Below are 13,571 nucleotides of genomic sequence, written 5' to 3'. Positions count from 1 at the left end.
CCACCTCTCTAATGGTGACTAGCTTCCCTCCAAGGAAGTGAACATTGGTATACATCCTTGTCTCCGTGACTTTGGTTATCCCTAATCCTAACTCCTTACTTGTGGTTTACTTTTGCTACTTGAGCGTACATTCACTATATATATTGTTGTCCTCATCATATTGTGTTGGCTATTTCCTTGTAAAGATTAATTACTTAGGCCTACACTTTGTATCTCGCAGTTCATACTTGCTACTATTGATATATCTTGTATTTAGTGTGAATTGCTAACTTGTGTCATACACTTCCATATCTTGTGATATTGCTCAAGTAAGTTTGTGTAACTTACTTGTGCTTGTTTAGTATCCTTGTTGTGCTCATATTATTAAAACAAGTTGTTGGTGCACTTAGTTGAGCCTACTATATTTAGGATTTGTGCTTGAAAGATATCCTCTTAGTTTATTTCCGCATTAGGATGTAGCCAAATCCGTGAAAAAAATAAATTAAACGCCTATTCACCCCCCCCCCCCTCTAGGCGACATCGTGGTCCTTTGAGATGGGATGGAGACGACGGTCGCACGGGGGAGGGCCAGCCAGGATGGGGAACGGCAGGCACGAGGGAGTGATCGAGTGGAGAGGGAAAGAGTGAGGAGAGTGAGGGCACGTGGGAGATACCAAGTTGATAATTTAGGGTTTTGCAGCAGCGCGGTTCTAGAACGAGTGCTACTACTAGTTACATTAGTTGTAGCACCATTCCATAACAATCGCTGCTACTAACATGGGCCCATAACAAGTGCCGTGTGGCCCACTTAGCAGTAGATCTTCATAGCTTACCAACGCTACTCCTATGTTTACTACCCATAGCGTGTGTTAGACCCCGTGCTAATGGTATTTAAAAGTAGTGTCTAGTACCTAAGAGACGCTACTCGTAATATTCTACCTATAAGCTATCTCCTAGTAGTGCACATTGTTCCTCACCATACTCTCACTATTTAGGGTTTGGGATCAAAGGCTTTTGTGACCAAAGCGACTCAGACAAGGGTTTTTCTAGACTGTTGCATATGTGTACGGTTCAAACGCATATTGTTAAGATAATTTGGAGGCCATGATGAAGAACCTCTGTCTCAGGGGAGAAGACCGGGATGACGTAGTTTTCTAGATGAACTGCAACTGTTGCGAGAAGCAAACGAGTGGACCTTGATCACCCACACCAACAAAAATTACAACTAATTTTGGTTCTAACCTGGGATCACACATAAGAAGTAAAGATCTAACTCTATATGAAAACCTCTACATGATACAATTCTAATGCCTTGTTGACTAGGAAAACATTATGGAGAGCGGTCCATGGACATTCAGGGGCAATCCCGTCCTGTTGGTAGAGTATAATGGTTTCACTAAGCTTTCCATGATTCAACTAAAAATCTAGATACACATTCTTGGACCCCCCCCCTAGAAAACTTTAGTCCCATGATCAAGGGGTTGTCATCAAAGGTTAGTGAGTCCATAGTTGTTGATTTTAATACCAGTTTGGTCAAACATTACAAAGTTTGACTTAAGACAAAGATAATATGTGAATTAAAGAGAAACAAAGAAAGTATTTTTTTTCATGTATGGACGAACAATTAATTCTAACACATGAGGAACTAGTAAGTAGATTACTTAAGAATACACAATGTTTTTTGTAGGATCCAATATTAAAATAAAAGATTTTTTCAAGAAAATCTAAAGAGGATCATCAATGATACACTTGTCTGTGTGGGACATTTTAGAACCCTCGTGTGTCTTTTGCCCATTTTTTGGGCCCATTATACTGATATAAAGGGAATATAGGTTTCCGTCATGGCTGGCTACCGAAAAATGGTGGTGTTATATCTACGATGGCACAATGCCTAATAGCGCAACTATTTACCATAATAACATACTTTTTCTAGAAATGGGATAACTCATAGTCTCTTTATTATAGGGTCGTGTCTGACGTGGTGGCTACTTCGAGCCTGTCCAGACCTCCTAATACCCACCGTACATATGTGTTGGGTTCAAGGGGCTGCCAGAAAACCCACACATTTGGGCCAGGGTGAGGGGTTTGGTTGGATGCGGCTTTTCGATCTAGACAGCGCTCGACTGTTCTCCTAGATAAATGGAGGAAGAGTAAGGGATACGGTTGTAGATGCTCTCATGCGTCTTTTTCCATCTTCGAGTCATTTTTGGGCATGTTTTGCTAATAGAAGGGAAGATAGCAGTGTTGGACGACTATCTAGAATGGTGGTGCTACATGGCACTATGCCTAATGGCACAACTATTTACCGCAGTAACCCACAATTCTTTTACAAAAGGAGGATAATTCACGGTCATTATGCTGAATTGAATAATCTTGAAAATTTCAAAGCCCCTCCTTATGCTTAAGAAGAGTTGATTTTGGTTGTTTTTCACGTATAAAAGGGAGGTTGTGATATACTCTCACAAACATTTCGATCGTATTTAATCATGTAGGAAGATTACAAAGGAATTTCAGAGGTGCGTGTGAACAACCTTAGTGTTTTTTTATGAAATGAAAGGATTCCCGCATTAATTAAGAATAAAAGAGTTGCCTAGTTAAGTAACAGAAAACCGGGTGAAAATCATCATATCACGCCCGCAAAAACAAGGCAACCGAGGCGACCTTGCAACCCCCACAAGAACGGACACACACTATCGAGGAGAAAAGTGTCGTCAAGGTTGCAATCTAGCGTCATCATCATCTCACCTCGACGAGAGCGACTTTGACTCGACCATTGATGACCACCGATGTAGCGGTCACCGTGGACAAGCGCCAAGGCATGTGCTGACCAATGCCAAACAGTACAACGCACGTGCCGGCAACCAGTCAGCACCGACTTTGTCAATGAGCATGGCATGATAAAAAGTGTTGGGATGACGCAGAGTTAGCGATAGATCCAACCATCCATCTTGTGTTAATGTCACCGCTGTTGGGGAACGTCGCATGGGAAACAAAAAATTTCCTACGCACACGAAGACCTATCATGGTGATGTCCATCTACGAGAGGGGATGAGTGATCTACGTACCCTTGTAGACCGTACAGCAGAAGCGTTAGTGAACGCGGTTGATGTAGTGGAACGACCTCACGTCCCTCGATCCGCCTCGCGAACAATCCCGCGATCAGTCCCACGATCTAGTACCGAACGGACGGCACCTCCGCGTTCAGCACACATACAGCTCGACGATGATCTCGGCCTTCTTGATCCAGCAAGAGAGACGGAGAGGTAGAAGAGTTCTCCGGCAGCGTGACGGCGCTCCAGAGGTTGGTGATGACCTTGTCTCAGCAGGGCTCCGCCCGAGCTCCGCAGAAACGCGATCTAGAGGAAAAACCGTGGAGGTATGTGGTCGGGCTGCCGTGGAAAAGTCATCTCAAATCAGCCCTAAAACCTCCGTATATATAGGTAGAAGAGGGGGGACCTTGCCTTGGGGCTCAAGGAGCCCCAAGGGGGTCGGCCGAGCCAAAGGGGGGAAGGACTCCCCCCCCCCCCAAACCGAGTCCTACTTGGTTTGGTGGGTGGAGTCCTTCTTTCCTTTCCCACCTCCTCCTTTTTTTTTCTTTTCTCTTTGATTTTTCTTCCAATGCGCATAGGGACCTTTTGGGCTGTCCCACCAGCCCACCAAGGGCTGGTGTGCCACCCTCAAGGCCTATGGGCTTCCCCGAGGTGGGTTGCCCCCCCCCCCCCCCCGGTGAACTCCCGGAACCCATTCGTCATTCCCGGTACATTCCCGGTAACTCCGAAAACCTTACGGTAATCAAATGAGGTCATCCTATATATCAATCTTCGTTTCCGGACCATTTCGGAAACTCTCGTGACGTCCGTGATCTCATTCGGGACTCCGAACAACATTCGGTAACCAACCATATAACTCAAATACGCACAAAACAACGTCGAACCTTAAGTGTGCAGACCCTGCGGGTTCGAGAAGTATGTAGACATGACCCGAGAGACTCCTCGATCAATATCCAACAGCGAGACCTGGATGCCCATATTGGATCCTACATATTCTACGAAGATCTTATCGTTTGAACCTCAGTGCCAAGGATTCATATAATCCCGTATGTCATTCCCTTTGTCCTTCGGTATGTTACTTGCCCGAGATTCGATCGTCAGTATCCGCATACCTATTTCAATCTCGTTTACCCGCAAGTCTCTTTACTCGTTCCGTAATACAAGATCCCACAACTTAGACTAAGTTACATTGCTTGCAAGGCTTGTGTGTGATGTTGTATTACCGAGTGGGCCCCGAGATACCTCTCCGTCACACGGAGTGACAAATCCCAGTCTTGATCCATACTAACTCAACGAACACCTTCGGAGATACCTGTAGAGCATCTTTATAGTCACCCAGTTACGTTGCGACGTTTGATACACACAAAGTATTCCTCCGGTGTTAGTGAGTTATATGATCTCATGGTCATAGGAACAAATACTTGACACGCAGAAAACAGTAGCAACAAAATGACACGATCAACATGCTACGTCTATTAGTTTGGGTCTAGTCCATCACGTGATTCTCCTAATGACGTGATCCAGTTATCAAGCAACAACACCTTGTTCATAATCAGAAGACACTGACTATCTTTGATCAACTGGCTAGCCAACTAGAGGCTTGCTAGGGACAGTGTTTTGTCTATGTATCCACACATGTAAATGAGTCTTCATTCAATACAATTATAGCATGGATAATAAACGATTATCTTGATACAGGAATTATAATAATAACTGTATTTATTATTGCCTCTAGGGCATAATTCCAACAGTCTCCCACTTGCACTAGAGTCAATAATCTAGCCCTCACATTATCATGTGAATTACATTGTAATAAATCTAACACCCATACAGTTCTGGTGTTGATCATGCTTTGGCCGTGGAAGAGGTTTAGTCAGCGGGTCTGCTACATTCAGATCCGTGTGCACTTTGCATATATTTACGTCCTCCCCTTCGACGTAGTCGCGGATGAGGTTGAAGCGTCGTTTGATGTGTCTGGACTTCTTGTGAAACCGTGGTTCCTTTGCTAAGGCAATGGCACCTGTGTTGTCACAGAACAAGGTTATTGGATTCAGTGCGCTTGGCACCACTCCAAGATCCATCATGAACTACTTCATCCAGACACCCTCCTTAGCCGCCTCCGAGGCAGCCATGTACTCCGCTTCACATGTAGAATCTGCTACGACGCTTTGCTTGGAACTGCACCAGCTTACCGCACCCTCATTAAGAATAAATACGTATCCGGTTTGCGACTTAGAGTCGTCCGGATCTGTGTCAAAGCTTGCATCGACGTAACCTTTTACGGCGAGCTCTTCGTCACCTCCATACACGAGAAACATCTCCTTAGTCCTTTTCAGGTACTTCAGGATATTCTTGACCGCTGTACAGTGATCCACTCCTGGATTACTCTGGAACCTACCTGCCATACTTATGGCCAGGCTAACGTCCGGTCTAGTGCACAGCATTGCATACATGATAGAGCCTATCGCTGAAGCATAGGGGACGGAGCGCATATGCTCTCTATCCTCATCAGTTGCTGGGCACTGAGTCTTACTCAATCTCGTACCTTGTAAAACTGGCAAGAACCCCTTCTTGGACTGTTCCATTTTGAACCTCTTCAAAACTTTATCAAGGTATGTGCTTTGTGAAAGTTCTATCAGGCGTTTTGATCTATCCCTATAGATCTTAATGCCTAGAATGTAAGCAGCTTCTCCTAGGTCCTTCATAGAGAAAATTTTATTCAAGTAATCCTTTATGCTCCCCAAAAACTCTACGTTGTTTCCAATCAACAATATGTCATCCACATATAATATTAGAAACGCCACAGAGCTCCCACTCACTTTCTTGTAAATACAAGATTCTCCAACCACTTGTATAAACCCAAATGCTTTGATCACCTCATCAAAGCGTTTGTTCCAACTCCGAGATGCTTGCACCAGTCCATAAATGGATCGCTGGAGCTTGCACACCTTGTTAGCATTCTTAGGATCGTGAAAACCTTCGGGTTGCATCATATACAATTCTTCCTTAAGGAAATCGTTAAGGAACACCATTTTGACATCCATCTGCCAGATTTCATAATCGAAAAATGCAGCTATTGCTAACATGATTATGACGGACTTAAGCATTGCTACGGGTGAGAATGTCTCATCGTAGTCAACTCCTTGAACTTGTGAAAAACCCTTTGCCAGAAGTCGAGCTTTATAAATGGTCACATTCCTGTCAGCGTCCGTCTTCCTCTTAAAAATCCATTTGTTCTAAATAGCCTTGCGGCCCTGAGGCAGTACCTCCAAAGTCCACACTTTGTTCTCATACATGGATCCTATCTCGGACTTCATGGCTTCTAGCCATTTGTTGGAATCTGGGCCCACCATTGCTTCTTCATAATTTGCAGGTTCATTGTTGTCCAACAACATGATTGACAAGACGGGATTACCGTACCACTCTGGAGCAGCACGTGGTCTCGTCGACCTGCGTGGTTCGACAGAAACTTGAACCGGAGTTTCATGATCATTATCATTAACTTCCTCCTCAACCGGCGTCGCAATGACAGAGGTTTCCCCTTGCCCTGCGCCACCATCCAGAGGGATGAGAGGTTCGACAACCTCGTCAAGTTCTATCTTCCTCCCACTCAATTCTCTCGAGAGAAACTCCTTCTCGAGAAAAGCTCTGTTTTTAGCAACAAACACTTTGCCCTCGGATTTGAGATAGAAGGTGTACCCAACTGTCTCTTTTGGGTAACCTATGAAGACGCACTTTTCCTCTTTGGGTTCCAGCTTTTCAGGCTGAAGCTTTTTGACATAAGCATCACATCCCCAAACTTTAGGAAACGACAACTTTGGCCTTTTTCCATACCATAGTTCGTATGGTGTCATCTCAACGGATTTTGATGGTGCCCTATTTAAAGTGAATGCAGCTGTTTCTAATGCATAACCCCGAAACAATAACGGCAAATCGGTAAGAGACATCATAGATCGCACCATCTCTAATAAAGTATGATTACGACGTTCGGACACACCATTACACTGTGGTGTTCCAGGCGGTGTTAACTGTGAAACAATTCCACATTGTCTTAAGTGAGCACCAAACTCGAAACTCAGATATTCACCCCCACTATCAGACCGTAGGAACTTGATCTTCTTGTTACGATGATTTTCAACTTCACTCCGAAATTGCTTGAACTTTTCAAATGTTTCAGACTTGTGCTTCATTAAGTAGACATAACCATATCTACTCAAATCGTCAGTGAAGGTGAGAAAATAACGATATTCACCGCGTGCCTCTACGCTCATCGGACCACACACATCGGTATGTATGATTTCCAACAAGTCATTTGCACGCTCCATTGTTCCGGAGAACGGAGTTTTAGTCATCTTGCCCATGAGGCATGGTTCGCACATGTCAAGTGAATCAAAGTCAAGTGACTCCGAAAGTCCATCGGCATGGAGTTTCTTCATGCGCTTTACACCAATATGACCTAAGCGGCAGTGCCACAAAAACATGGCGCTATCATTGTTAACTCTAACTCTTTTGGTCTCAATGTTATGTATGTGTGTATCGCTATCAAGATTCAATATGAACAATCCTCTCACATTGGGTGCATGACCATAAAAGATGTTACTCATAGAAATAGAACAACCATTATTCTCTGACTTAAAAGAGTAACCGTCTCGCAATAAACAAGATCCAGATATAATGTTCATGCTCAACGCAGGCACTAAATAACAATGATTCAAGTTCATAACTAATCCTGATGGTACCTGAAGTGAAACTGTGTCAACGGCGATTGCATCAACCTTGGAACCATTTCCTACGCGCATCGTCACTTCATCTTTCGCCAGCCTTCGTCTATTCCGCAGTTCCTGTTTCAAGTTGCAAATATGAGCAACAGAACCGGTATCGAATACCCAGGCACTACTACGAGAGACGGTTAAGTACACATAAATAACATGTATATCAAATATACCTGATTTTTCTTTGGCCGCCTTCTTATCTGCCAGATACTTGGGGCAATTGCGCTTCCAGTGACCCATACCCTTGCAATAGTAACACTATGTTTCAGGCTTAGGTCCAGCTTTGGGTTTCTTCGTCGGATTGGCAACATGCTTGCCGCTCTTCTTTGAATTACCCTTCTTGGGTTTGCCGTTTCTCTTGAAACTAGTGGTCTTATTCACCATCAACACTTGATGTTCTTTACGGAGTTCAGACTCTGCGACATTCAGCATCGCAAACAACTCGCCGGGAGACTTGTTCATCCCTTGCATGTTGTAGTTCAACACAAAGCCTTTATAGCTTGGCGGCAGTGATTGAAGGATTCTGTCAGTGATAGCTTCTTGCGGGAGTTCAATCCCCAGCTCAGCTAGACGGTTTGAGTACCCACACATTTTGAACACATGTTCACTTACAGACGAGTTCTCCTCCATCTTGCAAGCATAGAATTTATCGGAGGTCTCATACCTCTCGATCTGGGCGTTCTTCTGAAAGATAAACTTCAACTCCTGGAACATCTGAAACGCTCCATGACGCTCAAAGCGACGTTGAAGTCCCGGTTCTAAGCCATACAAGACTGCACATTGAACTACTGAGTAGTCCTCCTTACGTGCTAACCAAGCGTTCTTAACATCCTGATCAGCCATAGCGGGTGGTTCATCTCCTAGCGCAGCATTAAGGACATAATCCTTCTTCCCAGCTTGTAAGATTAGCTTAAGATTACGAGCCCAGTCTACAAAGTTGCTTCCATCATCTTTCAACTTAGCTTTCTCTAGGAACGTATTAAAATTCAGGGTGACTGTCGCGTGAGCCATGATCTACAACACAAATATATTCAAAGTCGACTTAGACTATGTTCAAGATAATTAGAGTTTAACTTAATCAAATTATTCGCTAAACTCCCACTCAAAAAGTACATCTCTCTAGTCATTTGAGTGGTACATGATCCACTTACACTAGCTCAAGTCCGATCATCACGTGAGTTGAGTATAGTTTCAGTGGTAAGCATCCCTATGCTAATCATATCATCTATATGATTCATGATCGACCTTTCGGTCTCATGTGTTCCGAGGCCATGTCTGCACATGCTAGGGTCGTCAAGCTTAATCCGAGTGTTCCGCGTGCGCAACTGTTTTGCACCCGTTGTATGTGAACGTTGAGTCTATCACACCCGATCATCACGTGGTGTCTCGAAACGACGAACTGTAGCAACGGTGCACAGTCGGGGAGAACACAATTTCGTCTTGAAATTTTAGTGAGAGATCACCTCATAATGCTACCGTCGTTCTAAGCAAAATAAGGTGCATAAAAGGATTAACATCACATGCAATTCATAAGTGACATGATATGGCCATCATCACGTGCTCCTTGATCTCCATCATCAAAGGACCGGCACGATCTTCTTTGTCACCGGCGCCACACCATGATCTCCATCAACGTGTCGCCATCGGGGTTGTCATGCTACTCATGCTATCACTACTAAAGCTACATCCTAGCAAAATAGTAAACGCATCTGCAAGCACAAACATTAGTATAAAGACAACCCTATGGCTCCTGCCGGTTGCCGTACCATCGACGTGCAAGTCGATATTATCTATTACAACATGATCATCTCATACATCCAATATATCACATCACATCGTTGGCCATATCACATCACAAGCATACCCTGCAAAAACAAGTTAGACGCCCTCTAATTTTGTTGTTGCATGTTTTATGTGGTGACCATGGGTATCTAGTAGGATCGCATCTTACTTACGCAAACACCACAACGGAGATATATGAGTTGCTATTTAACCTCATCCAAGGACCTCCTCGGTCAAATCCGATTCAACTAAAGTTGGAGAAACCGACACTTGCCAGTCATCTTTGAGCAACGGGGTTACTCGTAGCGATGAAACCAGTCTCTCGTAAGCGTACGAGTAATGTCGGTCCAAGCCGCTTCAATCCAACAATACCGCGGAATCAAGAAAAGACTAAGGAGGGCAGCAAAACGCACATCACCGCCCACAAAAACTTTTGTGTTCTACTCGAGAAGACATCTACGCATGAACCTAGCTCTGATACCACTGTTGGGGAACATCGCATGGGAAACAAAAAATTTCCTACGCGCACGAAGACCTATCATGGTGATGTCCATCTACGAGAGGGGATGAGTGATCTATGTACGCTTGTAGACCGTACAGCAAAAGCGTTAGTGAACGCGGTTGATGTAGTGGAACGTCCTCACGTCCCTCGATCCGCCCCGCGAACAATCCCGCGATCAGTCCCACAATCTAGTACCGAACGGACGGCACCTCCGCGTTCAGCACACGTACAGCTCGATGATGATCTCGGCCTTCTTGATCCAGCAAGAGAGACGGGGAGGTAGAAGAGTTCTCCGGCAGCGTGACGGCGCTCCGGAGGTTGGTGATGATCTTGTCTCAGCAGGGCTCCGCCCGAGCTCCACAGAAACGCGATCTAGAGGAAAAACTATGGAGGTATGTGGTCGGGCAGCCGTGAGAAAGTCGTCTCAAATCAGCCCTAATTGCTCCATATATATAGGAGGAGGGAGGGGGACCTTGCCTTGGGGTCCAAGGGACCCTCAAGGGGTCGGCCGAGCCAAGGGGGGGAGGACTCCCCCCCCAAACCGAGTTGGACTTGGTTTGGTGGGAGGAGTCCCAAGGGGTCGGCCGAGCCAAAGGGGGGAAGGACTCCCCCCCAAACCGAGTCCTACTTGGTTTGGTGGGTGGAGTCCTTCTTTCCTTTCCCACCTCCTCCTTTTTTTTCTTTTCTCTTTGATTTTTCTTCCAATGCGCTTAGGGCCCTTTTGGGCTGTCCCACCAGCCCACCAAGGGCTGGTGCGCCACCCTCAAGGCCTATGGGCTTCCCCGAGGTGGGTTGCCCCCCCCCCCCCCGGTGAACTCCCAGAACCCATTCGTCATTCCCGGTACATTCCCGGTAACTCCGAAAACCTTTCGGTAATCAAATGAGGTCATCCTATATATCAATCTTCGTTTCCGGACCATTCCGGAAACCCTCGTGACGTCAGTGATCTCATCCGGGACTCCGAACAACAATCGGTAACCAACCATATAACTCAAATACGCATAAAACAACGTCGAACCTTAAGTGTTCAGACCCTGCGGGTTCGAGAACTATGCAGACATGACCCGAGAGACTCCTCGGTCAATATCCAACAGCGGGACCTGGATGCCCATATTGGATCCTACATATTCTACGAAGATCTTATCGTTTGAACCTCAGTGCCAAGGATTCATATAATCCCGTATGTCATTCCCTTTGTCCTTCGGTATGTTACTTGCCCGAGATTCGATCGTCAGTATCCGCATACCTATTTCAATCTCGTTTACCCGCAAGTCTCTTTACTCGTTCCGTAATACAAGATCTCGCAACTTACACTAAGTTACATTGCTTGCAAGGCTTGTGTGTGATGTTGTATTACCGAGTGGGCCCCGAGATACCTCTCCGTCACACGGAGTGACAAATCCCAGTCTTGATCCATACTAACTCAACGAACACCTTCAGAGATACCTGTAGAGCATCTTTATAGTCACCCAGTTACGTTGCGACGTTTGATACACACAAAGTATTCCTCCGGTGTTAGTGAGTTATATGATCTCATGGTCATAGGAACAAATACTTGACACGCAGAAAACAGTAGCAACAAAATGACACGATCAACATGCTACGTCTATTAGTTTGGGTCTAGTCCATCACGTGATTCTCCTAATGACGTGATCCAGTTATCAAGCAACAACACCTTGTTCATAATCAGAAGACACTGACTATCTTTGATCAACTGGCTAGCCAACTAGAGGCTTGCTAGGGACAGTGTTTTGTCTATGTATCCACACATGTAAATGAGTCTTCATTCAATACAATTATAGCATGGATAATAAACGATTATCTTGATACAGTAATTATAATAATAACTATATTTATTATTGCCTCTAGGGCATAATTCCAACAACCGCATGGCTCCTCCGCAGAAGCTATGACTTCAGAAAGGCAAGCGAGGCACGACGGCCCCTCGAACACACGAGATGACACCGAGAACACATCTGCAAACCTGACTCCACTAGAAGCCGCTATTGTTCCCACACAAGAAGTCGTGCAAAACATCTGTATTGTTGTACGGACACGTGCCGGCTGCAATCTCGTGAGCTCCATCCATAAAGAACGCAAACGGGATCCAAAACTCATCAAGGTGACACCCCAAAGAGGAAACTGACATCGTCGCCTAACCCAACCAATTCTTAGGCTTTCAGCCAAAGAGTTGTATTCGAGGGTGTGGAGGGAGTTAACTCCACCGCGATGCTTCCAACGAGGTGAGACGACATCTGCAAACACTGATGCCATCATCCTGCAAGAACCCGGGCCCAACACCACACCCCCATTGCACCTCTACTAGCCCGTACGTCCGCACACCTCTCACGAAGCCATTGCGCCAAGACCAAGAAGACACCACAAACATCATTGCCGCCCAGAAGAACCGGCGAGCCAAATCCGCCCGAGCTCGTCCAGATATGACAACCTACCAAGTGAAGCCACCAACGAAGAGACGTAACCAGCATGACACACACCACCAAAACAGAACCACCATGTGAGTTGCACAGGCTACCACCCTGAAGCTCTAGATTCAGCATCATGAAGCTGCCACCATCAGATCCACCCGAAGTTGCTATCATGAGATCCAGCCCTAGATCCTCCTAGAGCGGCCACCACCAGGGTCAGACGGAGCGGTCCGCCAAATAACCGCCCGAGCCGCCGCCCCTTTGGATAAACTTGTCAGATAGGTCATCGGGGTGCACCAGCCGTCGATCCGTTTGAGTCACGCCGCTAGACAGCAGGGAGGCCGAGCCTCCCTCACCATAAACACACACAAAGGCACGCGTAGAGACACCCTATTGCCGCCATTAGTCGATCGAGCTTAGCCCACCGATATTCTTCAACGACGGCGAGGGAGGAGAATACATGGGAGGGGTAGGCAACGACTAGGGTTCCTCCTTGGCCGCCCCCTTAGAGAAATGCGAGCGTGGATGGGGGTAACAGTACAACCTTAGACAAAAAAATACTAAAAATTGTGCAAATTTTGTTTACAAATAAAAAGGTGAGACGCAAATCAACCTGTGGTTGGATGGTCAGGAGCACTCCGGTATCCCCTGACCACCATAGTTTAAGTCCCACAATTGACATTGGTGCTTGCATTGCATTTTCCTTGATTTATTTTAGACTTCTGGAGATTTGCGTTCAGTGGGAGAAGACGTTCTCGTTTACTACAAAAGCGTCTGTGCGACTTTGTCAATCATAAGATGATGCGTCGGCTCGGTCTTTCAGAGGTGCTCATAGGGGTGGGATGTGCAAGCGTGTGATCATATAGGTGAATGTATGCTCGTGCACGTGACTGACTTCAAATGTACTGTGTTAAAAAGGTTGCAAACTTGTCAAACGCGTCCATAGCCATGTCCCATTGCTCTATCGCAACAACAAATAACTATAGAATACGATGATACACACATGTGCCACATCGTCAGACCACCAAGGGCGTGTTTCACAGTCGTAGTAGTCGGG

The sequence above is a fragment of the Hordeum vulgare genome, chromosome 4H (assembly GCF_904849725.1).
Source record: "Hordeum vulgare subsp. vulgare chromosome 4H, MorexV3_pseudomolecules_assembly, whole genome shotgun sequence".
In the NCBI taxonomy this organism is placed as follows: Eukaryota; Viridiplantae; Streptophyta; class Magnoliopsida; order Poales; family Poaceae; genus Hordeum; species Hordeum vulgare.
The sequence above is the reverse complement of the archived record's forward strand: the minus strand, read 5'-3'. Positions refer to the sequence as shown.